General features: G+C 41.0%; 1 pseudogene; it reads right to left on the reverse strand.

Moving 5' to 3' along the window:
- Window positions 1–1,489: 1,489 nt before the first annotated feature.
- LOC119524131 lies at window positions 1,490–22,132 on the reverse strand (annotated as a pseudogene).
- Window positions 22,133–26,886: the final 4,754 nt, after the last annotated feature.

Consider the following 26,886-nt stretch of genomic DNA (forward strand, 5'->3'; position numbering starts at 1 on the left):
TTCTTATATACCACCCCATTAACACATTGGAGTCATGTGGTACATTATAATTTATGAAAGAGCATTTTCATAATTGTACTGTAGTCCATCATTTGCCATTGAGTCCACTATGTTGCACAGTTTTGTTTTCTATTTTAATTTTTATTCTAGTAACATATGAACGACCTAAATCTTCCCCTTTTAACTACATTCACATGTTATTAAGCATGTTGGGCTACCATTATCACCATCCATCCAAAATTTTACAATCAACCCAAATAGAAATTCCATACAAGTTAAGCATTAATTCCCCATTCCCTATCTCCAACCCATCTCCTGATAACCTATTTTCTAGATTCTAGCTCTGAGTTTGCTAATTCTCATTATTCATATCATTGAGATCATACAATATTTGTTCTGTGTCTGGCTTATTTCACTTAACATAATGTCTTTAAGGTTCATTCATGCTGTCACATGAACTAGCACTTCATTCCTTTTAAATGCGGAATAATATTCCATTGTATGTATATACCACATTTTGTTTAGCCATTCATTGGTTGATGGACACTTGAATTGCTTCCATTATTTCTTTGGTTTTGTTTTCATAATTGGGTAAATTGGTTAATAATGAATGAAATTTTAAAAACACATCGTTACAATGACATTTGATAACCAAGGGCCAAGTGAATGTTCCCAAAATAGTTGCCGCTGAAATTCTTCCAGAGAGCAAAATTGTTTTCTTCCCAGTGCAGGAACTGCTTAATGGTTGCAAATCCCCTAGATGTTCCTTTAGCCAAAGTCTCCCCAAATTCATTCAACTGCACACATATACAAATTAATTTTTACAGCTTCCCATTGATATTGTCCTTTTTATTTTAAATAAAACAAACATAACAGAACTTATAAATCTCAACGAACGTTTTCCCCTCAAAGGCATTACATAGCTAGTTCCAACAAAGCTACCACTCTTGTAGCCATTATTTGGAACCCCTCCTTGGGGAAAGGCTTTCAGTGGTAGCTTACAAGCCACATTAAAGAAAATATCCTTCCAAATGTTGGGCTGTTTAAAAACACAAACAAAACACACACTCGAAGGATGACACTGAGAATTGAAAAAAAAAAAAAAAAGAAAGAAAGAAGAAAGTGCTGCAGCTCTCCTGGAGGTTCCCTGAAGACCTCCAGCAAGTTCTTGGCCACAGCATCATGGCTACAGAAACAGGTAGCCTCCCAAGACAGCTATTTTCAATGGGATGGCATTCATTTGGATAGAAAAGTGCTGTCTGTTAAAAAAAAAATCAGCCACGCTTCTTAATAGTCACACTTGCACCTGATTAAAAAAATACAACAACACTCACACATGGTTCTTGTATGAATTCTAATTAAAGAGACATTATATTCAAAATTATAGCACTCATAGTGATAATTTTTAGGACTCTAACATCTTCTTTGCTACTTAGGGGGTACAGAGGGTGCAGCTGTTTACCTGAATGTTTTCTTAAATCAGTGACGACTACCACTCTAATTTTCCTCTGTTACGGGTTACTGACCATGTCACATGCCCCAGACTTCCTTTGCAACGCACATTAATTACAAGGGGGTCACCCCCAAAGTCTCGGGGTGAATTGAGAAAGGGCCGGTTAAATAAGGCCACAGGCCAATCCTTGGTAAAAGTCTGTAGCTTTCCCAATACATCTTTTTATTGAGTACTTCCATTTTTTCCTTTGCTCCTCCTCTGCCATCTCACTCGGCTCTATGTGCTTGATTTTGGCCACGTGCACCTCGTTCGTTTGTATCAACTGCAGCTGTAAGATGGACATTTGCTTGCGGTGTTCTTCCTTGTGCATCTTTTTTAAAGCCCCTTGCTGAGAAGTTTTGCTCCTGTAATTTTATTGGCTGTTACTCTGACAGCTGAACACAAGAGCTCCGGTTGAGAGGTCCCCTCACATACCAGAAAATGTATGAACTCTTTCTCATCTGGCACATTTCTTTATTTGCAACAGCAAATGATTCTTGGGCTGCAGCGTCCAGGTGGTATTCGAGTTCTTCTTCTGGAGGGTTCTGCAGGAAGTAGAGCTGCTCGGGCAGCAGGCTGGCAGTCTTCTCCTTTCCCAGGACGTGGGTACTCAGAAGTGGACTGACGCTCCGTTTCACTTTCTCTCTCCTCTTGTGAGCCATTATTTTTTTGGTCTGAGCCTTGATGTTCTCCCAGCACTTCTCCAGCTGTTTGAAATCCCGCAGGGACACACTTGACTGGGAGTTGTATTCGTGGGCAAGGGTTTGCCAGGTGTGTTGCTGGAGTGCAATAGTTCACACATACTTTTTTTGCATTCAAGCACATATTTGTACTTTTCTACTAAAGCGAGCAAGACGCTCTTTTCCAACTCTGAGAAGTATTTGGCAGGTTTTATAATTTCGTAGTTTTGTGTTTTCCACTGTATTTCTACTGGCCGCTACCTAATCTGCAGCGGCAGCGCGGTGGCCGCGAGGGCTGCGAGGGCAGCGCAGGTTCCGGAGCACCAGGCAGTGGTGGCTATGTGTCTCTGGCTGGCCAAGCCCCGCTGTGTGTGCCGCGGTCACACATCCCCAAGCCACTGCTGCCGCCGGTTGGTGGGCGCCCCCCATTGATATTATAGTGATATGGGAGGCTGAATCTTCCCTGCCATGTGGGGTTCCACTGCCAGTCACTATTCTCAGAAGTTCCTTGAAGAGGACGCTCAGTGGTGTATAGGGACAGTGTCCATCAGACTCTTCTTAAGACATGAGGACTCTGACAGGGAAGAGTAGGCTTCTTGGGAGGTTAGGCGTTTGGGAGAGTTCTAAACTGTAGTTCCACTATCCATTGTCCAGTCTGATGAAGACAATTCTGAGGGGTGGGGCTGGCCTGGACTACGGCTTGGTGGTGAATGTTGGGACGTGGTGCAGGCCTGGACAGTATTCATGAGAGGCTGTGTGGATCCTGGAGGTCTTTGCTTGCCACCTGTACAGGTGTCCTCATGATTCCTTAGGGTGCAACTTTGTGTTTTAGTCTGGTTGAACTTGGGGGATGGTGGTGGTTTGGAACCTGGAGAGTATGGGTGATTCTCAGACCAGGTCTCTGACGGCTCTGCTGGGGTGCCTGGAAGGGGTTGAGTTTCAGTTTCTTTCAGGATTCTGGCAAGTCTGGATGGGAATCTGAGCAAATCTCTTGCCTGGTACCAGGATGCTGACTTTGGAGTCCTTCGCCAGTCTATTTGTGATAGGCTCTAGTCTGGAATTTGAGTTTACATCTGGATTCTTGGCCCCTTCTTGGAGATTTAGGTCCTGGTCCAGGCTAAGGTTTTTGGAGTCAAGTTGGGGAATGACATGGGAGCAAACATCAGGCTTGTCTTTTATCAACTGGACAATGAGGTCAAGGTCCTGGCTAAAGTGGTTGGATGCCAGCTGTGCCAGTTTGAATGTATTGTGTCCCCCAAATGCCATTATCTTTGTGGTCTTGTGGGACAGACGTTTTGGTGCTGGTTAGATTGGCTTGAAATGTGCCCCACCCAGCTGTGGGTGGTGACTTTGGTGGGATACTCCCATGGAGGTGTGACCCCACCCATTCAGGGTGGGCCTTGATCAGTGGAGCCATATAAAACATGCTGACTCAAAGAGACTGAACGGAGTGCAGCTGTGAGTGATGTTTTGAAGTGCAAGCTTGCTAGAGAGGAACATCCTGGGAGAAAGCCATTTTGAAACCAGAACTTTGGAGCAGACGCCAGCCACATGCCTTCCCAGCTAACAGAGGTTTTCCGGACGCCATCGGCCTTCCTCTAGTGAAGGTACTTGATTACTGATGTGTTACCTTGGACACTTTATGGCCTTAAGACTGTAACTGTATAGCCAAATAAACCCCCTTTTTATAAAAGCCAGTCCATCTCTGGTGTTTTGCATTCTGCAGCATTAGCAAACTAGAACAGATTTTGGTACCAGAGAAGTGGGGTGCTTTTGCTGCTGAGTCTGCAAATACCAAACATGTTGAATGGCTTTTTAAATGGATAAGGGGAAGATTCTGGAAGAATAGTGAGGAGCTTGATAGAAAAGGCCAAAACTGCTTTAAAGAGACTGTTTATGGAAATATGGACTCTAAAGATACTTCTGATGAGGCCCTGAGCAGAAATGATGAATGTGTTGTTGTAAACTGGAAGAAAGGCGTTCCTTGTTTTAAAGTGGCACAGAATTTGGCAAAATTCAGTCCTGGTGTCAGATGGAAGGAAGAATTTGAAAATAACAACCTGGAATACTTAGCTGAGGAGATCTCCAGACTACATGTTGAGGATGTAGCCTGGCTTCTTCTTGCAGCTTATAGTAAAATGCGAGCAGAGAGAGATAAACTTAGAACTGAACTCTTGGGTTCAAAGAAACCAGAAGCTGATGGCTTGGAAAATTACAAGCTTCCAGGGGGTGGAATCCCAGAAGCTGCAGCCCAACATGAGGATGTAACCAAACATGGAACTCAGCTGCCATTTCAGTACAAGCCAAGATTGGAGATGGAATTATCCAGAAAGGATTTGTGGAAACTCCTGTTGTCTGATGGCTTTGACCCCTGTGTGCTTCATGCAAAGTCAACAGAATTTTTGCGAGAACTTTATAGACAGAGCTGCTGCCAGTCTGGACTGGAGGAGACAGACAAGGAACAAATTGCAGGAAAAATGTCTCCAAAGACAGAGCCATGGAGGTTGAGGTCTGGAGTCAAGAGGCCTTGGGCTGGGAGAGTGGAGCAGCCCACACGCATGGAAAGGGTGAGTTTGCCCCGGAGGTCGAGGGTGGGCATTCCACCTCGATGCGCTGGAAGAGTTTTGCCACCCGAGGTCCCAAAGAGGGTGGAGCACATTCCCAGGGAATTGGAGAGAGCCTGGCTGCCACCACACTGTTCTGAAGGGGTTAAGCATGTGCCCCGGAGATGGAAGGGAATCCGGGAGCAGCCCCGATGTTTGAGGAGGGTGGGGCCGAGAAGGTGGTCTCCCCAATGTGTGGGTATGTTGGAGCACTCACCTAAGTGCTTGGAGAGGAAAGGGCTGCCACAAAGGCCCTTAGGAAGGGTTAGACTCCCGCTGTCTCAAGCCCCAAGGATGCAATGTTATTCTGTTAATGACTCTCAGACTTTGAAATCTAATGGAGTTTATCCTGCAGGTTTTAGGAACTGTTTTGGTCCTGTTAACCCTGTTTTCCTTACTCTTTCTCCTTATGGGAATGGAGATGTTTATCCTATGAATGTCCCTCCTTTGTATATTGGAAGCATATAACTTGTTCTAAGTCCGCAGATCCAAGCTAAAGCCTTAGGACTGACCACGCCTATATTTGATTTTGATGGGATTTTGTACTTAACTTTTGTTACTGAAATGGTTTAAGTTTTTGTGATATTGTGATGAAATGAATGTATTTTGTATTTGGAAAGATAATGTCATTTTGGGGTCCAGGGGGTGGAATGTGCCAGTTTGAATGTATTGTGTCCCCCAAATGCCATTATCTTTGTGGTCTTGTGGGACAGACGTTTTGGTGCTGGTTAGATTTGCTTGGAATGTGCCCCACCCAGCTGTGGGTGGTGACTTTGGTGGGATACTCCCATGGAGGTGTGACCCCACCCATTCAGGGTGGACCTTGATCAGTGGAGCCATATAAAACATGCTGACTCAAAGAGACTGAACGGAGTGTAGCTGTGAGTGATGTTTTGAAGTGCAAGCTTGCTAGAGAGGAACATCCTGGGAGAAAGCCATTCTGAAACCAGAACTTTGGAGCAGACGCCAGCCACATGCCTTCCCAGCTAACAGAGGTTTTCCGGACGCCATCGGCCTTCCTCTAGTGAAGGTACTTGATTACTGATGTGTTACCTTGGACACTTTATGGCCTTAAGACTGTAACTGTATAGCCAAATAAACCCCCTTTTTATAAAAGCCAGTCCATCTCTGGTGTTTTGCATTCTGCAGCATTAGCAAACTAGAACACCAGCTTTGGGGACTCAGGGATATCTCCTTCCTGTGATTTATTTTGTCCATGAGGAGAGAAGCAGCTCAGTCCAGGTGTTTTCATGGGAGACACTGCAGAGCGGATGGATCTCACGGCATGTAACTTGACAGGAGGTTGACTTGTGGGAATAGGGTCCAGTTCAGATCTCTTCTTGGTTCTGTGGACAGGCATCAGCCTGCAAGGATGTCTGAGGTAGTCACAAGACTCTGTCAATTCTATCCAGTTTTGCTACTGCTTCTTTTGGGGTCTCCAGGGAAATACCATGAGTAGAATGGAAATATCTTGAGTAGAATATCTGTTCTTCTTGTCTTTGTTCCCTGTGTCAGTTTTTGTTAAAGGAAATTGGGGTCTGGATATCTGGGGGTTTCAGTGGTTCCAGGTTCTCCTTGTCTTTATTATTTGAGCCCAAAGGGTGAAGGGTGAGGGTCTGAGCCCAGCACTTCATGGGACACCTCATGCTTCTTGTTGTGTGCCCAAAGGCCCCACAGTCCTTGCACTTTCCCCTGGCATCCTTCTCTGCTGGTGTGGGAGCCCTCTGCCCCACTGGTCCTTCTGTAACTTCATGTTCTGGGCTGTATGTGGTCTGTGGAGCTGAGGCTGTCTCTAGTGATCTGCCTTCTGCCTAATCTTGAGGCTTCAGATCAGTCTTCCTCAGGTATTAATTTTTAGATTTCCTGAAATCCAGCTGTGAGCCTGGTGCCTACCAGTAGATCTCAGTTAGGCACATGCTGTGCAAACCCCGCTGGAAGTCATGCAGCTTCAAGGATCCTTGTGGAAAGGTCAGCCAGGAAAGTTTCCTTCTCAGGACAACCTTTATGCTTGCTGAGGAAGCTGACACACCTGTCTCCTGAATCATGGGCACACACCGACTCAGGTCTCCTGCCTCTCAACTTGGGGCAGCTAAAATAAGAATGGAGGAGACAGGCAGGAAGAAGTTAATAAACACTTGAGGAAATTGGGTACATGTTCATGAAGACTGACAAGATTTTCCCAAGCTGTGGGTGCCTCCTCTGTGGGTCCCGCAGGGACAAAGCTGGAGCCTCACTGTGGAGGCAGCACCAGGGTCCAGGGAAGTGAACACTGAGACGTTTCCAGGGCAGTCTGACTCATCAAGGATTGGGAAAAGGAGATTCCAGCACCTGCTGCAGGGAGCATCCTTTTCTGTCCTTTGACCGAATCCCTGAGACTAGGCTGAGATTCCTTAAAGCCAGTGGCCTAGCTGGGTGAAGTGGACTCTTCAGCACAGTCAACAAGGAAGACCTTGGGATGGAAGGATCTGCAGAAGGAACCGGAGTGGGGGAATCTCCACTCCAGGCCCAGTTTTGTCTCACTTCCATCTTTTGGCAATTGTGAATAATGTCGCTGTGAATATCGGTGTCCAGGTATCAGGCATCCGAGTCCCTGTTTTCAGTTCTTTCGGGTTTATACCTAGTAGAGGGATTTCCATGTCATATGGTAATTCTATACTTAGCTTTCCGAGGGACTGCCGAGTTCTGCTCAAATTGTTGGTACCATTATACATTCCCACCAGCAATGAATGAGTGTTCCTATTTCCGTACATCCTCTCCAACACTTGTAATTTTATGTTTTGTAAATCGTAGACATTCTAGTGGATGTGAAATGGTATCTCACTGAGGTTTTGATTTTCTTTCCCTCATAGCTAGTGATGTTGAGCATCTTTTCATGTGCTTTTTAGCCATTTGTATATCCTCTTTGGAGAAATGTCTCTTCAAATCTTTTGCTCTTTTTTAAATTGGGTTTTTTGTCTTTTTATTTTTGAGTTGTAGGATTTGTTTATGTATTCTGGATAGTAATCCTTATTGGATATGTGGTTTCCAAATATTTTCTTCCATTGAGCAGGTTGTCTTTTCAATTTCTCGATAAAATCCTTTGATGTACAAAAGTTTTTAGTTTTGATTAGGTCCCATTTATCTATTTTGTTATTGTTGTTTGTGCTTTGGGGGTAAAGTCTAAGAAATCATTGCTTAACACAAGATCCTGAAGATGGTTTCCCTGCATTTTCTTTCAGGAGTTTTGTAATCCTTCTCTTATACTTGGGTCTTTGATCCATTTTGAGGTAATTTTTGTGAGATAGTGGTCCTCCTTCATTTTTTTTTATTAAATTTTACTGAGATGTATTCACATACCTTGCAGTCATACAAAGCATACAATCAGTTGTTCACAGTACCACCATATAGTTGTGCATCCATCACCAAAGTTAATGTTTAAATATTTTCATTCCCACGCACACAAAAATAACAAGAAAAAAATTAAAGTGAAAAAGAACAATTAAAGTAAAAAAGAACACTGAGTGCCTCTTTTTTTGCCCCCGTTTTTCTACTCATCCATCCATACACTGGACAAAGGGGAGTGTGAGCCACATGGCTTTCCCAGTCACGTTGTCACCCCCCATAAGTTACATTGTTACACAATCATCTGCAAGATTCAGGGGTTCTGGGTTATAGTTTGATAGTTTCAGGTATTTGCTGCTAGCTATTCCAATTCATTAGAACCTAAAAAGGGTTATCTATATTGTACGTAAGAGTGCCCACCAGAGTGACCTCTCGGCTCCTTTTGGAATCTCTCAGCCACTGAAACTTATTTCATTTCATTTCACATCACCTTTTTGGTTAAGAAGATGTTCTCCATCCCACAATGCCAAGTCTAGATTCCTCCATGGGAGTCATATTCCATGTTGCCAGGGATATGTACATTCCTGGGTGTCAGATCCTAAGTAAGAGGGAGGGCAGTACTTTCACCAGCCAAGTTGGCTTAGCTAGAGAGAGAGGTTCACATCTGAGCAATGGAGAGGCATTCAGGAGGAAACACTTAGGCACAATTATAGGCAGGTGTAGCCTCCCGTTTGCAGCAACAGTCTTCCCAAGGGCAAGTCCGATGATAGAGGGCTCAGCCCATCAAACCACCAGTCCTCGATGTCTGTCAGCACATTACCAACCATCAAGGTGGGGAAGCTTAACTACCCTGCATTCTCGCCCAGCTCCTCAGGGGGGCTCTGCATATTTTTTTCATTTTTTTTAATTAACTATTAACTATATAAAAAATATAAAAAAATACAATAAGAAAAACATTTCAAACAAACCAAAACAAGGAAATAAAAAACGACAATTAACCTAATATAACTACTTGACTTCCAACATGTTCCTACTCTATGCTAAGAATAACCTAATATAGTAACATTTCTGTGAACTTGTTCCTACCATACCCACCAGGAATTAACAAATCTTAGTCATTCCTGGGCATTCCCGGAATGTTAAATTTGCCCACAATAGCTTATCTATTTTTTTATTCTTTTTATTGAAAGATATTCACTTACCATGCAGTCATACAAAACAAAACATAACATTCGTTTACAGTACCATTGTATAGTTGTGCATTCATCACCAAAATTAATCTTTGACATTTTCATCACCACACACACAAGAACAATGAGAATAAAAATTAAAGTGAAAAAGAACAATTAAAGCAAAATAGAACACGGGTGCACTTTTTTAAATTCTTCACGCATTTTTCTACTCATCCATCCGTAAACGAGACAGAGAGGGAGTGTGGTCCACACGGCTTTCTCAATCACATTGTCACCCCTCATAAGCTACATTGTTATACAATTGTCTTCAAGATTCATGGGTTCTGGGTTGTAGTTTGATAGTTTCAGGAATTTACTGCCAGCTATTCCAATTCATTAGAACCTAAAAAGGGTTGTCTATATTGTGCATAAGAGTGCCCACTAGAATGACCTCTTGGCTCCTTTTGGAATCTCTCTGCCACTGAAGCTTATATCATTTCCTTTCACATTCCCCTTTTGGTCAAGAAGATGTTCTCCGTCCCACGATGCCGGGTCTACATTCCTCCCCGGGAGTTGTATTCCACGTTGCCAGGGAGATTCACTCCCCTGGGTGTCTGATCCCACGTAGGGGGGAGGGCAGTGATTTCACCTTTCAAGTTGGCTTAGCTAGAGAGACAGGGCCACATCTGAGCAACAAAGAAGCATTCGGGAGGAGGCTCTTAGGCACAACCATAGGGAGGCCTAGCCTCTCCTTTGCAGCAACCGTCTTCCCAAGGGTAAAACCTATGGTAGAGGGCTCAACCCATCAAACCACCAGTCCCCTATGTCTGTGGTCATGTTAGCAACCATGGAGGTGGGGTAGGCGAATACCCCTGCATTCTCCACAGGCTCCTCAAGGGGGCACTACATCTTTTTTTTTCCTTGTTTTTCTTTTTCTTTTTTTTTTTTAACTTTCCCTTCTTTTTTAAATCAACTGTATGAAAAAAAAAGTTAAAAAGAAAACAAACATACAATAAAAGAACATTTCAAAGAGACCATAACAAGGGAGTAAGAAAAAGACAACTAACCTAAGATAACTGCTTAACTTCCAACATGTTCCTACTTTACCCCAAGAAAGTTACATAATATAGCAACATTTCTGTGAACTTGTTCCTAATATATCCATCAGAAATTAACAGACCATAGTCATTCCTGGGCATCCCCAGAACGTTAAATAGCTTATCTGTTCTTCTTGGATTATTGTTCCCCCTTCCTTAATTGCTCTCTACTGCTAGTTCCCCTACCTTCTACATTATAAACCATTTGTTTTACATTTTTCAAAGTTCACATTAGTGGTAGCATATAATATTTATCTTTTTGTGCCTGGCTTATTTCGCTCAGCATTATGTCTTCAAGGTTCATCCATGTTGTCATATGTTTCACGAGATCGTTCCTTACTGCCGTGTAGTATTCCATCGTGTGTATATACCACATTTTATTTATCCACTCATCTGTTGAAGGACATTTGGGTTGTTTCCATCTTTTGGCAATTGTGAAGAATGCTGCTATGAACATTGGCGTGCAGATATCTGTTCGTATCACTGCTTTCCGATCTTCCGGGTATATACCGAGAAGTGCAATCGCTGGATCGAATGGTAACTCTATGTCTAGTTTTCTGAGGAACTGCCAGACTGACTTCCAGAGTGGCTGAACCATTATCCAGTCCCACCAACAATGAATAAGAGTTCCTTTTTCTCCACATCCCCTCCAGCATTTGTAGTTTCCTGTTTGTTTAATGGCAGCCATTCTAATGGGTGTTAGATGGTATCTCATTGTGGTCTTAATTTGCATCTCTCTAATAGCTAGTGAAGCTGAACATTTTTTCATGTGTTTCTTGGCCATTTGTATTTCCTCTTCAGAGAACTGTCTTTTCATATCTTTTGCCCATTTTATAATTGGGCTGTCTGTACTATTGTCATTGAGTTGTAGGATTTCTTTATATATGCAAGATATCAGTCTTTTGTCAGATACATGGTTTCCAAAATTTTTTTCCCATTTTGTTGGCTGCCTCTTTACCTTTTTGACAAATTCCTTTGAGGTGCAGAAACTTCTAAGCTTGAGGAGTTCCCATTTATCTATTTTTATTTTTGTTGCTTGTACTTTGGGTGTAAAGTCTAGGAAGTGGCCGCCTAATACAAGGTCTTGAAGATGTTTTCCTACATTATCTTCTAGGAGTTTTATGGTACTTTCTTTTATATTGAGATCTTTGGTCCAGTTTGAGTTAATTTTTGTGTAGGGTATGAGTTAGGGGTCCTCTTTCATTCTTTTGGATATGGATATCCAACTCTCCCAGCCCCATTTGTTGAAAAGACCATTATGACCCAGTTCAGTGACTCTGGGGGCCTTATCAAAGATCAGTTGGCCATAGATCTGGGGGTCTATCTCCAAATTCTCAATTCAATTCCATTGATCTGTATGTCTATCTTTGTGCCAGTACCATGCAGTTTTGACAGCTGTGGCTTTATAATAAGCTTCAAAGTCAGGGAATGTAAGTCCTCCCACTTTGTTTTTCTATTTTAGAGTGCCTTTAGCAATTCGAGGCATCTTCCCTTTCCAAATAAATTTGATAACTAGCTTTTCCAAGTGTGCAAAGTAGGTTGTTGGAATTTTGATTGGGATTGCATTGAATCTGTAGATGAGTTTGGGTAGAATTGACATCTTAATGACATTTAGTCTTCCTATCCATGAACATGGACTATTTTTCCATCTTTTAAGGTCCCCTTCTATTTCTTTTAGTAGAGTTATGTAGTTTTCTTTGTATAGGTCTTTTACATCTTTGGTTAAGTTTATTCCTAGGTACTTGATTTTTTTAGTTGCTATTGAAAATGGTATCTTTTTTTGAGTCTCTCTTCAGTTTGTTCATTTCTAGCATATAGAAACATTACTGACTTATGTGCATTAATCTTGTATCCTGCTACTTTGCTAGATTTGTTTATTAGCTCTAGTAGCTGTATCGTCGATTTCTCAGGGTTTTCCAGATATAAGATCATATCATCTGCAAACATTGACAGTTTTACTTCTTCTTTTCCAATTTGGATGCCTTTTATTTCTTTGTCTTGCTGGACTGCCCTGGCTAGCACTTCCAGCACAATGTTGAATAACAGTGGTGACAGCGGGCATCCTTGTCTTGTTCCTGATCTTAGAGGGAAGGCTCTCAGTCTCTCACCATTGAGTACTATGCTGGCTGTGGGTTTTTCATATATGCTCTTCATCATATGGAGGAAGTTTCCTTCAATTCCTACCTTTTGAAGTGTTTTTATCAAAAAGGGATGTTGGATTTTGTCAGATGCTTGTTCAGCATCTATTGAGATGATCATTTGATTTTTCCCTTTGGAGATTTTAATGTGCTGTAATACATTGATTGATTTTCTTATGTTGAACCATCCTTGCATGCCTGGAATGAACCCCACTTGGTCATGGTGTATGAATTTTTTAATGTGTCTTTGGATTCGATTTGCAAGTATTTTGTTGAGGATTTTTGCATCTATGTTCATTAGGGAGATTGGCGGTTAGTTTTCCTTTTTTGTAGCATCTTTGCCTGGTTTTGGTATTAGATTGATGTTAGCTTCATGAAATGAGTTAGTTAGTGTTCCATTTTCTTCAGTGTTTTGAAAGAGTTTGAAGAAGATTGGTGTCAGTTCTTTCTGGAAAGTTTGGTAGAATTCCCCTGTGAAGCCATCTGGCCCTGGGCATTTATTTGTGGGAAGATTTTTGATGACTGATTGGATCTCTTTGCTTGTGATGGGTTTGTTGAGGTCTTCTGTTTCTTCTCTGGTCAGTCTAGGTTGTTCATATGTTTCCAGGAAATTGTCCATTTCCTCTGCATTATCCATTTTGTTGCCATACAGTTGTCCATAATATCCTCTTATAATTTTTTTTAATTTCTTCAGGATCTGCAGTTATGTCACCTTTCTCATTCATTGTTTTGTTTATATGGGTCTTCTCTCTTTTTGATTTTGTCAGTCTAGCTAGGGGCTTGTCAATCTTGTTGATCTTCTCAAAGAACCAACTTTTGGTGATATTTATCCTCTCTATTGTTTTTTTGTTCTATGTCATTCATTTCTTCTTTAATCCTTGTTATTTTTTTTCTTCTACTTGGTTTAGGATTGGTTTGCTGTTCATTTTCTAGCTTCTTCAGTTGATCCATTAGTTCTTTGATTTTGGCTCTTTCTTCCTTTTTAATATATGTGTTTAGTGCTATAAATTTCCCCCTCAGCACTGCTTTTGTTGCATCCCGTAGGTTTTGGTATGTTGTGTTTTCATTTTCATTCGTGTCTATATATTTAGCAATTTCTCTTGCTGTTTCCTGTTTAACCCACTGATTGTTTAGGAGTGTGTTGTTTAACCTCCAGGTATTTGTGAATTTTCTAAGTCTCTGATGGTTATTGACTTCTAATTGTATTCCATTGTGGTCAGAGAATGTGCTTTGAATAATTTCAATCTTTTTAAATTTATTGAGGCTTGTTTTATGTCCCAGCATATGATCTATTCTGGAGAAAGTTCCGTGAGCACTAGAAAAGTATGTGTATCCTGGTGATTTGGGATGTAATGTTCTGTATATGTCTGTTAAATGTAATTCATTTATCAGATTGTTTAGATTTTCAGTTTCCTTATTGGTCTTCTGTCTGGGTGATCTATCTGTAGGAGAGAGTGATATGTTGAAGTCTCCTGAAATTATTGTGGAAACATCAATTGCTTCCTTTAGTTTTGCCAATGTTTCTCTCATGTATTTTGTGGCACCTTGATTGGGTGCATAGACATTTACGATTGTTATTTCTTCTTGCTGAATTGCCCCTTTTATTAGTATGTAGTGGCCTTCTTTGTCTCTCAAAACATCCCTGCATTTGAAGTCTATTTTATCTGAGATTAATATTGCTACACCTGCTTTCTTTTGGCTGGAGTTTGCATGAAATATTTTTTCCATCCTTTCACTTTCAATTTCTTTGTGTCCCTGTGTCTAAGATGAGCCTCTTGAATGCAGCATATTGATGGTTCATTCCTTTTGATGCATTCTGCGAATCTGTATGTTTTAATTGGGGAGTTTAATCCATTTACGTTCAACGTTATAACCGTGAAGGCGTTTCTTGAATCAGCCATCTTATCCTTTGGTTTATGTTTGTCATATATATTTTTCCCCGCTCTCTATTAATATTCTTTATTGTACCCATACTGAATCTTTAGTACTGAACCTTTCTCCAAGTCTCTCTGCCCTTTCTTTGTTTCTCTGTCTGTAGGGCTCCCTTTAGTATCTCCAGTAGGGCAGGTCTCTTGTTAGCAAATTCTCTCAGCATTTGTTTGTCTGTGAAAAATTTAAGCTCCCCCTGAAATTTGAAGGAGAGCTTTGCTGGATAAAGTATTCTTGGCTGGAAATCTTTCTCAGAATTTTAAATATATCGTGCCACTGCCTTCTCGCCTCCATGGTGGCTGCTGAGTAGTTACTACTTAGTCTTATGTTGTTTCCTTTGTATGTGGTGAATTGCTTTTCTTTTGCTGCTTTCAGAACTTGCCCCTTCTCTTCCGTGTTTGACAGTGTGATCAGAATATGTCTTGGAGTGGGTTTATTTGGATTTATTCCATTTGGAGTTCGCTGGGCATTTATGATTTGTGTATTTATGTTATTTAGAAGATTTGGGAAGTTTTCCCCAACAATTTCTTTGAATACTTTTCCTAGACCTTTAGCCTTTTCTTCCCCTTCTGGAACACCAATGAGTCTTATATTCAGATGTTTTATATTATCTATCATATCCCTGAGGTCCGTTTCGATTTTTTCAATTTTTCCGCATTCTTTCTTTGATGCTTTCATTTTCCATTCTGTCATCTTCCGGGTCACTGATTCATTGTTCAGCTTCCTCTAGTCTTGTACTATGAGTGTCTAGAATGTTTTTAATTTGGTCAGCAGTTTCTTTAATTTCCGTAAGATCATCTGTTTTTTTATTTAGTCTTGCAATGTCTTCTTTATGCTCGTCTAGGGTCTTCTTGATATCCTTTGTATCCAGTACTATGGTCTCATTGTTTGTCTTTAGTTCTTTGAGTAGCTGCTCTAGGTGCTGTGTCTCTTGTGATCGTTTGATTTGGGTGCTTGGGCTTGGGTTATCCATATCGTCTGGTTTTTTCATATGCTTTATAATTTTCTGTTGTTTCTGGCCTCTTGGCGTTTGCTTAACTTTATAGGGTTCTTTTAGGATTTGTAGACCAATTGAAGTCCTTATCTCTAATTTATCAGATCTAAAGCTTCGTGGAATACACGTTCTCTAACTAACCGGCAGGTGGCGTCCATGAGCCACCTGTTCTCCACAAGCCAGTTCTCCCCTGGTTTGCCTTTGTGGTGAGTGGGGGCGTGAGTCTTGTGGGATCCAATTGGTGTACCAAGCTTGCGTGTGTAGTTGGTGTTGCCCGCCCTGTATATGGGGTGTGTTTCTAAGTGGTCAGGCAGGGGAGGTGGCTCTAACAATCAAATCTCCCTCGTGATCCTGGAGTTTTAAATCTTCTGCAATAGTCTAATCCGTCAGTTCAGTCCTGGCACAGTTTGTCTCTGCCACTGAGCCACAAGTCCTTGGTATTGGTGTATTGCTCCTGATAGTTTTGAGTGGGTCCGTCTTCCAGGCCGTGCACCCCCTGGTCCTCTGTTGAGGGATGACTGTGCTATGTCACAGGTGAGTGCTGTCCCCCCAGGGCAGTTCTGGTCTGCTGGGCTGTGTAAGGAGGCTCTGAGTCTGCTGAAATGATGGCTGACTGGGGCTTTGTTAATTCACACTGTTCCACCTTCCCAACTCTGGGACAATCAGCTGAGGTTGCAGGGAAGGCTCATGTCCATGCCCAGTTTTGTGGTGTGTGCCTGTTATTTGAAGCACTTCCGTCACACTGAGTTGTCTGGGGCAGCTCTGGGCTATGGGGCTGGCGATGGGCAGGAGTGTTTCCTGTCCACCAGGATGATGGCTGTGAGCGGACTCCCCCCTTTTCTTGGGAAGTTGTGGTGTTTAGTGAATTTTCTCAGGCACTGGATTATTGCCTTTTGTCTCAGAGGTCTCTTAGTTCTGCTCTTGACTTGATCTGCCCAAATTGCAAGTCTTTGAAGCTTTCTGTATTGGGCTTCTTAGAGTAATTGTTTTAGAAAAAGAAAAAAGGTTTAAAAAAAAGGGCCCTCCTCAGAGATCTAATGGGTTTTTGAAATGCTAAGAGACAAAGCAATTAGGGCCATTAAGGAAAGATCCACAGGGCAGAGAGATCAGCTTTTCTTTGAGATTTGCATATGAGCCTCAGGGCCTGAGCTCTGCCCTTCCCCTTTCTGTGTTCACCAGAACTCCAAAAATCCTCTGCTTTTATTTTGGAGTTTTTCGTGTTGTTTTTTTTTCTATGCCTGTCTCCTCTCTGCTGGGCTGGCTGCTCTCAGATTCTCTGGTGTCTGGTCTCAGTCTATCTATGGTTGGAGTTTGGATCAGTAGAATGGGTTTCCGATAAGGGCTGCCACTGCAGTTCTCCCTTCTCCTTCCCGGAGCTGACAGCCCCTCCTCCCACGGGACTGAGCCTGGCAGGGAGGGGTGCGGGTCCGCTGGCCACAAAAACTTACAGATTTCACTCATCTCAGCAGTTCCACATTTTCATGAGTGTTGTATGAAGTATGCCCAAAGTCAGATTCTTCTGTGGTGTCCAGTCCATGCATTTCCTGGCTTTCTACCTACTTTCCTGGAGGAGTAACTAAAACATACAGCTCACCAGTCCTCCATCTTGCCCAGGTTGTCCCGATAATCAGATAAAGTATTCTTTGTTGGAATTTTTTCTCTCTCAGAATTTTAAATATGTCATGCCACTGCCTTCTCACCTCCATGGTGGCCGCTGAGTAGTCACAACTTTGTCCTATGTTGTTTCCTTTGTATGTGGTGAATTGCTTTTCTCTTGCTGCTTTCAGAACTTGCTCCTTCTTTTCAGTATTTGAGTCTGATCAGAATATGTCTCGGAGTGGGTTTATTTGGATTCAGTCTATTTGGAGTTCGCTGGGCATTTATGCTTTGTGTATTTATACTGTGTACCAGGTTTGGGAAGTGTTCCCCAGCAATTTCTTTGAATACCCTTTCTAGACCTTTACCCTTCTCTTCCCTTTCTGGGACACCAATGAGTCTTAAGTTTGGACGTTTTATTTTATGTATCATATCCCTGAGATCCATTTTGATTTGTTTCATTTTTTTCCCCATTCTTTCTTTGGTTCTTTCAGTTTCTGTTCTGTGGACTTCTAGGACACTGAGACTTTGTTCAGCTTCCTCTAGTCTTGTATTGTGACTATCCAGAGTCTTTTTAATTTGGTGAACAAAACAGTTTTTTTTATTTCCATAAAATCTTCTAATTTTGTTTACTCTTGCAGTGTCTTCTTTATGCTCTTCTAGGGTGTTCTTTATGTTGTTTATATCCTGGGCTATGGTCTTTTTGATTTCCTTTAAATCCTTTCCCATGTTTTCGTTCCTCAATTGTCGTTGTTTGATTAATTATGCCAAGTACTGTGTCTCTTCTGATATTTTGATTTGGGTGTTTGGAATTGGATTCTCCATATCATCTGGTTTTATCACATGCATTAAGATTTTCTGTTGTTTTTGGCCTCTTGGCATTTGCTTTGCTTGATAGGGTTCTTTCAAGTTGAAAAAAAGATAACAGTCTAATTTTTCAGAAACACAGTTTGGTGGCGTACTCTTTAACTAAACCAGCAGATGATGTCTGTGAGTCACCTATGCCCCTCAAGTCAGTTCTCAGCCTTGTCCCCGCGGTGTGTGGGGGAATGATTCTTGTGGGGTTCCGTTGGAGAACTCAGTTTGGGTGTGTTGCTGGAGCCGTCCGCCCTGAATGTGGGGCATTTGTCTGGGTGGCCTGGGAGGTAGGGCAGCTTTAATATTCAAATTCCCCAGGTTCCCGGAGATTCAAGGCCGCCGCAAGTCTAACCCTTCATTTCAGTTCATCCCCCGACCCTCTCTCTCACTGTCCCACAAACCACTGGACTTGACGTAGCGTCCCTGGGTTCTCTGAGCAGGCCCCCCTTCCAGCTGCTATCCTCCAGGACCTCTGCTGAGAGAATGCCATGCTACATCACCAGTGTGTGCCGTCCCTCAAGGGAAGCCCTGGGCCGTGCAGGGGTGCTCTCAGCCTGATGCAAAGATGGCCGAATGGGGCGTGTCAACCCCCCTCCCCCCAGTTCCTCCTACCCATCATGTGAAAATATACTTGTACCTTTTATCACAGTCGTTTGAGCATCCTAGGTTTCACTGAACTGTACAGTTCCAGTATCTTTCCTCTTTCCTTCTGGTATCCCACATGCTCCTAACCTTCCTCTTTCAACCATACTCACAGTCATCTTTTTTTCAGTGTACTTAATTGGTTTGCTGCCATCACCCCAGATTGTATTCTAAACCTCTCACTTCTGTCTTTTCGTATCCATCTGTAGTGCTCCCTTTAGTATTTCCTGTAGGGCAGGTATCTTGCTCACAAACTCTCTCAGTGTCTGTCTGTCAGAGAATATTTTAAACTCTCCCTCATATTTGAAGGACAGTTTTGCTGGATGTAGGATTCTTGGTGGTTTCTCTCTTTCAGTGTCTTAAATATATCACCTTCTTGCCTCCATGGCTTCTACTGAGAAATCCACATATAGTCTTATTGAGCTTCCTTTGTATGTGATGGATTACTTTTCTCTTGCTGCTTTCAGGATTCTCTCTTTGCCTTTGACGTTTGATAATCAGATTATTAAGTGTCTTGGTGTAGGTCTATTTATATCTATTCTGATTGGTGTACGCTGTGCTTCTTGGATCTGTAATTTTATGTTTTTCATAAGTGATGGGAAGTTTTCATTGATTATTTCCTCTATTATTGCTTCTGCCCCTTTTCCCTTCTCTTCTTCTGGGACAACCATGACATGTACATTCATGTGATTCACATTGTCATTCAATTCCCCGAGATGTTGTTTATATTTTTTCATTCTTTTCCCTAGCTGTTCTTTTGTGTGTAGGATTTCAGGTGTCTTGTTTTCCAGTTCTTGAGTGTTTTCTCCTGCCTCTTGGGATCTCCTGTTGTATGTTTCCATTGTATCTTTCATCTCTTGTGTTGTGCCTTTCATTTGCATAGATTCTGCTGGTTGTTTTTTTTCAAACTTTCGATTTCTGCCTCATGTTCTTTATAGCCTTCATCCCTTTTGTTATATCTTCCCAGAACTCCTTGATTTTGTTTTTTATTCGATTTATCATATTTTTTAAAAAATCTTTAATTGGCTCTTTCATTATAGTGGAACGTATCTCAGCTGTGTCTTGATTTAGGTGTAAGTTCGTTCCTTTGGCCATATCTTCATTTTTCCTAGTACAGATTGTAGTTTTCTGTTTCTAGGCATCTGGTTTCCTCTGTTACCTGAGTCAGATTTTCCCAGACTAGAATGGGTTCAGGTCTCAGCATGGGGTTAAGTTCAGCTGGTATCTTAGAAGAATAAGAGACTTTCCTGTGAGGTCTCCAGTTGCTGTGCTTTTCCTAACCTGCCCAGCAGGTGGTGCCTGTCAACCTGTTGCTCCTGAGTGATGTAAGGAGATGTGACCCTTCAGTTTCTGTTTTGGCTGTTTTCCCCCATGCTCTGCAGTCTAGTTCTGAAGGGAAAGCTGGGCCCCACCTCCTTCCTCATAGGGAAGATATACTCCCTGGGAAGTTATCATCAGCATTTGAATTGTCCCTGACTCTGTTATCTACACCCCTGTCTTCTTCAGAGCAGTGCAAACTGAAAATGACTGATGCTCTCTCCTCTGAGCCCCTCAGGTTGAGAGAGAGAAAAAGGGATAGAAAGCCCTCTTTTAGAGCCAGTACACGGCACCCCAGTTTCAGTTGTCGGCCCGAGGTAACACCTGGTCTTCTGGGCTCCCCCTCCTGGGACAGATGAGTCTTCTGGTTCTTTAGGGTCAGTCCTCACTAAAAGCCTCTGTCTGCTTGTTGTGGGTTTGTAGCTTGTATTCAGCAGCCCACATTTGTCGATTAAAACCCTAGGTGGAGCAGTGTTGAGCTATATTCGCTTGCTGGGGGAGTGCTGCTTTCTACCACAGTGAGATTTTGCAGCTAAGCCTGCATTAGGGAAAGGGCCTCGCAGCACAGTTTCACAGTTTTTGCTTACAGATTTTATGCTGTGATCTCAGGCATTCCTCCCAATCGAGGTTGGTGCATGATGTGTGGACAGTCATGGTTGTCCTCCAGCTGTTATTCCAAATTATTTACTGGTTTTTCCTGGTTGTTCATTTGTTGGTTCAGGGGATTAACTAAATTCCACTCCTCTCTATGCTGCCATGTTGCCCACTCCTCCTCTCGCTTAATTTTGAAGGTGAGCTTTTCTTGATAAAGAATTCCTGCCTGGCAGTTTTCTCTTTCAGAAATTTAAATACATTATACCACTACCTTCTTGCTTCCATGGTGCCTACTGAGTAGTCAGTACTTAGTCTTATGTTGTTTCCCTTCTATGTGGTGAATTGCTTCTGTCTTGCTGCTTTCCTACCTTTCTCTTTCTCTTCAGCATTTGACAGTGTAATCAGATTGTGTCTCAGAGTGGGTTTGTTTGGATTTATTGCATTTCGAGCTTGTTTGGCATCTTTAATTACCAGATTTATGTTTAGAAGGGTTCGGAATTTGTCCCCAACAAAGTCTTCAAATACTCTTCCTAGCCGTTTACTCTTTTCTTGCCATTCTGGAACACCAATAATTCTTATATTTGTGTGATTCTTATTGTCTTTCATTTCCCTGAGATCCATTTCAAATTTTTCTTTTTTTTATTATTATTTGTTTTGTTCTTTCACTTTGAATCACCCTATCTTCAGGCTCACTAATTCATTCCTCTGCTTTTTCAAGTCTATTGTTGTATCTCAATAACATTTTTAATTTAATCAACATTATCTTTTATTTCCATAAGATCCTCTATTTTTTTTTTACCTTTGTAAATTCTTTATGCTCCTCTAGGATCTTTTTATGTCCTTTATATTGTGAACCATGATTTTGATGTTTGTGTGTACTTCTTTCATAAATTGCTCCAAGTGCTGTGTCTTTTCTGGGTTTTTCATTTGGTCTTGTGTTGTCTGAATCGTCTGGTTTCTTTCTATGGTTTATGATTTTCTGTTATTTTTGGCCTTTTGGCATTTGTTTATCTTGATAGGGTTCTTTTAGGATATGCGTGATCATTTGAACATTCATCTATAATTTGACAGTTACAGCTTGGTGGAGTGCACTTTCCCTGACCTGTTAGCTCCTGAGCCACCTCTTACCCTCAAGCCAGTTCTTCCCAAATTCTTCTATACACTGAGTGGGTGTCCCAACCATGTGGCTGTCCAGTCAGTGTACCAATTTTCCGTGCTTGCTGGGGACTGTCAGCCCTCTGGGTGGGGTGTTTGCCCTGTGCAGTTTGTCAGGGAGTCCACTCCAGGACACAGTGTTCCCTGTCATTTCGGGGCTGTGGGTGGAATACTCTGGGGCTGCAGAGCTATGCATCTCACCTTCCAGCTCAGATGCCCCACAGTCCCTCTCTGTCATATGCCCATGAGTCCTTGGGATTGGTGGAGGGCTCCTGGCACTTCCTTGTGGCACCCCTGACTCTAGGCTTTGTACACCACGTTCTACTGTGGTGGAAGTGTGGATGCTGTCACAAGCCTGCCGATCCCGAATTCTCTCAAGGAAACTCTCTGCTGCAGGTCTGTGAAGGGTTGTCTTCCAGCAAACTGCAATGATGGCTGCACAGGGTTGAAAAGGTGCCCCTTTCTGTGATTGTCTGTACACTCCAATGGCCTGTACCTGGCATGGGGGCTCTTGGCCGCAGGTCTGTGAAGGTTTATATCCCATGGCAGGTACTGAAGAGGGTGCCCAGTGTCTGTAATGCTCCTCTCCTCTGCACCGTCAGCTGGCTTCAGCCGCCTGTTTCCCGGCGGCGTTCTGGGCTGAACAATCACCCATATTAAATGCAGCCTCTCGGTTTCTCCAAGTAAACCCTCACTATTGGTGTAGAAGTCCCTGCCTAGTCGGTGGAAGACTGGAACTGCTGTTCTGGAGCAGTTTCTGTCCTTTATTTAGTGCTTTTCACAGAGGAGAATTTTGCTGTGTTTCTCCTAATCTGCCATCTTGGATCCTCCTATTTCAAATTAATTTGATGATTGCCTTTTCCATTTCTGCAATGTAGACTGTTGGGGTTTTGATTGGGATTGCATTAAACCTGTAAATCATGATGTATAGAATTGACATTTTAGCAATATTTAGTGTTCCTATCCGTGAGTGGTGGAATGTCATTCTGATTGTTTAGATGACCTTTGATTTTGTTTTTTGTTTTTTTTTCAGCACATTTGTAGTTTTCCTTGTATAGGTCCATTATATCCTTTGTTCACTTTGGTCCTAGATATTTTTTTTCTTTACTTCCTCCTCAGATTGCTCATTACTAAGGTATCAAAACACTACTGATTTTTGCGTGTTGATCTTTTACCCTGACAGTTCGCTGAACTAATTTATTAGCTCTAATGACTTTGTTGTAGATTTTTCATTTATATACATATATATATATGTATATATGTGTATGTGTATATATCTATATATGTATTTATGTGTATATATAAATATAAATGATTATGTCACCTGAAAATAGTGAAAGTTTACTTCTTTCTTTCCAGTTTGGATGCCTTTTATATCTTTTTCTTGCCTCATATCTCTGCTAGAATTTCGGTACCATGTCAGTGGTAACAGTAGACAATTTTGTCTTGTTCCAGTTTTCAGTCTTTTACCTTTCAGTCTTTTACCTTTCAGTATGATGATAGCAGTGAGTTTTTCATATATGTCCCTTATCCTGTCAAGAAGTTTTCTTCTATTCTCATACTTCTAAGTGTTTTATCAAGAAAGGATGCCTTTTCTTTGTCAGTTGAGATGATCATGCGGATTTCTTCCTTTTGTTTTGCCACGGTGGTATATTACATTAGTTGAATTTCTTATGTTGAACCAGCCTTGCATTTGTGGGATAATGCCCATGTGATTATATTGTATTCTTTTAATGTGCTTTTGGATTCAATTTGCTAGTCTTTTGTTTAGGATTTTTGCACCTATGTTCATAAGAAAAATGTGTCTATAGTTTCATTTTGCATCTTTGTCTTTCTTTATTAGAGTGATGGTGACTTTATAGAATGAGTTGGATGGTCTTTCCTCCTGTTCAATTTTTGAAAGAGGTGGAGGAGGATTTGTATTAATTTTTGGAATGTTTGTTAGAATTCACCTGAAAATCCATCTGGTCCTGGGAGTTTGCTGTGTTGGCAGGTTTTTGATGAATGTGTAAATCTCTTTAGTTGTAATTGGTTTGTGGACATCTTCTATTTCTTTTAGAGTCATTGTAGCATCATTGTATGTTGTTTGTGTGTTTTTTTTTTTTGGAATTTGTCTATTTCATGTAGGTTGTTTAATTTGTTGTTTGGTCACAGTATCCTCATCCTTTTTTATTTCTATGATCTGGTTTTTATTTACTTTGAATATGCATGGTTTTGACAGCCTTACATATAGGGTTTTTTTCAGCTTGTTAGAGCTTTTTTATAATTAGAGAACTTGTAGGTTTATAGAAAAATCATGAAGAAAACACAGAGTTCCCATAAATTACAGAATTTTAGATATCAGAGGCAGGCATCTCCCAGTTTTCATGACAAAAATTCTAATAATTTCTCATGTGGAAAATGGAGTCATGCATTGAAAATATTCTCCATAAATTTGACAGCAAATGGAAATTGAGTTCTACACATGATGATTTCTTATCACAGCCTTTGCAGAATGTTCAGAGTACGTTGTTAAAACACAACTCTGGGAGGATGATTCTGTAAGGGACCAGTCTAGGGTGGTGCCAAGCACTTTACATGTATTATCTCATTTGTTCCTTCAACAAGGCTATGTCAGAGTAGTTGATACTGTTCCCCTTATTTTACAGATGAGGAAACTGGGATTCAGATAGGGGAAGGGCCAGATCAGATAGCTGGGTGTGGTGGTGGGGAGTCAGTTAGCTTGTTAGATCTTTAATTTAATTCAATACATTGCAGACTAACAAAATCCTCTAAATTTTTGTTTTGATAGTGAAAGCAAGTTGAATACATTGGTACAGAAACTTCATGACTTCCTGGCACAGTCATCAGTAGAATCTGAAGAAACAAGTTCTCCTCCTAGACTTCCAATGAATCAAAGCATGGGTAAATGGAAAGAGAACGTACTGTGTATTGTAGTCTTTTTTCCCCTTAATTTATTTGCGTTTGAGCAGTGTTTAACATTTTTGAAATTATGGAAAATGACATTTCAGCAAGGTTTTTAACCCCCCCCCACTGTATCTATTCTTTAGCTAGTACCTGAGGGGTATACTAAAAGAAATGGAAATGAGTGATTTTCATTTAGATAATAAAATACAAAGGTTTTTATAGTTATAGGGCATTAGAGAAGGAAGCAGTTACTAAGGTTTTATGCATACTGGTGATGTCTTATAAATACAGGGTGATGAATATTGAGTATAAAAAATATCTAGTATTAGAAGAGGTGGAGGTGGGAACAGTATAGAAATAATGTATTCTAGCAGTTATTCATTCATTATGAGCTAAATTTTCTATGGTTTGATTGCATCTGTGAGTAGATTTGTTGCATGTTTTTAAAAAAATACTTATTAACACGTGCCTCTCCTCCTTTTTTTAAATGCAATTTTATTGAGATACATTCACACACTGTACCATCCATCCAAAGTATATGATCAGTGGCTCACAGTATCATCACTTAGTTGTACATTCATCACCACAATCAATTTTAGAACATTTTTATTACTCCAAAAAAAAAAAAAGACAACTGAAAACATCGCATACCCTTTATCCCTCCCTGTTAGTGACCCCCAGCATTGGTATGGTACATCTGCCACTGTTGATGAAAGAATAGTGAAAAAATTACTGTTAAACATAGTCCATTGTTTGCAATAGGTGCATTTTTCCTCATATAGCACTCAACTCCTTTTAATAGTGACATATATTTGTTCTAGCTCATAAGAGGCCTATTTTATATTTGTACTGTTAATCACATTGTCTGCTGAAAAATTCACCGTATACATTCCCATGTTTTAACCTCTAGCTTTCCTTCTGTTGACATACATGACTCTAAACTTCCCCTACAACCACATTCACACACAATTTAGCACTGTTAATTATACTCACAGTAACATGCTTCCATCACCTCTGTCCATTTCTAAGTGTTTAAGTTCAAGCTGGTTAAAAATTCTGTACCTATTAAGCAATCACTCTCCATTCTGTAGTTTTATTCTGTCTCCTGATAACCTATATTCTAGATTTTTTGTTTCTAAGTTTGCGTACTATAATTATTTCATATTAGTGAAATCATATAACGTTTGTCCTTTTGTGAATGACTTATTTCTATCAAAAGAATGTCCTCAAGGTTCATCCATGTTGTCATGTGCTTCAGGACTTTCCTTCATTTTAAAAATAGTTTATTGTAACATATATATTAAAAAAATCCCATTTTTACCATTTTAAGTGGAAAATGTAGTAGTATTAACTACATTTACAATGTTGTACTACCAGCACCACCATTCATTATTAAAACTTTTTCATCACCCAAAACAGAAACTGTACCCTTTAAGCAACAACTCCCCACTCCTCCCTCCCCTAGTCAACATTTTTTCTTTCTGAATTTTTAGATATTTAACATAAGTAGACTCATACAATATTTTTCCTTCTGTGTCTGGATTTTTTCACTCAGCATGATGTTTTTAAGGTTCATCCATGTTTTAGTGTGTATTGAGACATTATTCCTTTTTTTGGCTGAACAGTATCCAATTGTGCATATATACTAAATATTCTTTATTGTTCATCTGTTGGACACTTTGGTTGCTTTCATCTTTTTGTTGTGAATAATTATGCTATAAACACTGCTGTACAAATATCTATTCAAGCCTTGCTTTCAGTTCTTTTTGGTATATACCTAAGTGTAAAATTACTGGGTCATATGGTGTTTGGATTTGCTGAAGCTGCCAAAATGCGATATACCAGAAATGGATTGAGTTTTGCAATGGGGGTTTATTAGTTCAGAAATTTACAGTCTAAGGCCACGAAAATGTCCAACTTAAGGCATCAAGAGGTAGATACCTTCTCTGAATAAAGGCCAATGACATCTGGGGTTCCTCTCTCACATGGGAAGGCAGTTGGCTGGCTCTTTTGAACCTTCTCTCCCAGATTTAGCTTCTGGTTTCAGTGGCTTTCTCCAAAATGTCTCTGGACTCATGTCTCAGCTCCTGTGGGTCCTTGCTTGTTTCTCCTGGGGAAAAACTCTGAATTATGTATCTTAGCTTGTCTCCGAAATGTCTCTCTCAGTTTCTATGAGTTTCTGTCTCTGTGAGTGCTCTTAAGGACTCCAGTAAAGGATTAATACCTACCCTGACTGGGTGTTGTCACATCTCAATGGAAAGAACCTATTCAAAAGATCCCACCCACAATAGGTCTGCCCCACAAGAACATAGTCTTTTATGGGGTACATAATAGTTTCAAACCAGCATATATGGTCATTTTGCTAAACTTTTTGAGGAGCCATCAAAGTTT

Source organism: Choloepus didactylus, chromosome Y, assembly GCF_015220235.1.
Source record: "Choloepus didactylus isolate mChoDid1 chromosome Y, mChoDid1.pri, whole genome shotgun sequence".
In the NCBI taxonomy this organism is placed as follows: Eukaryota; Metazoa; Chordata; class Mammalia; order Pilosa; family Megalonychidae; genus Choloepus; species Choloepus didactylus.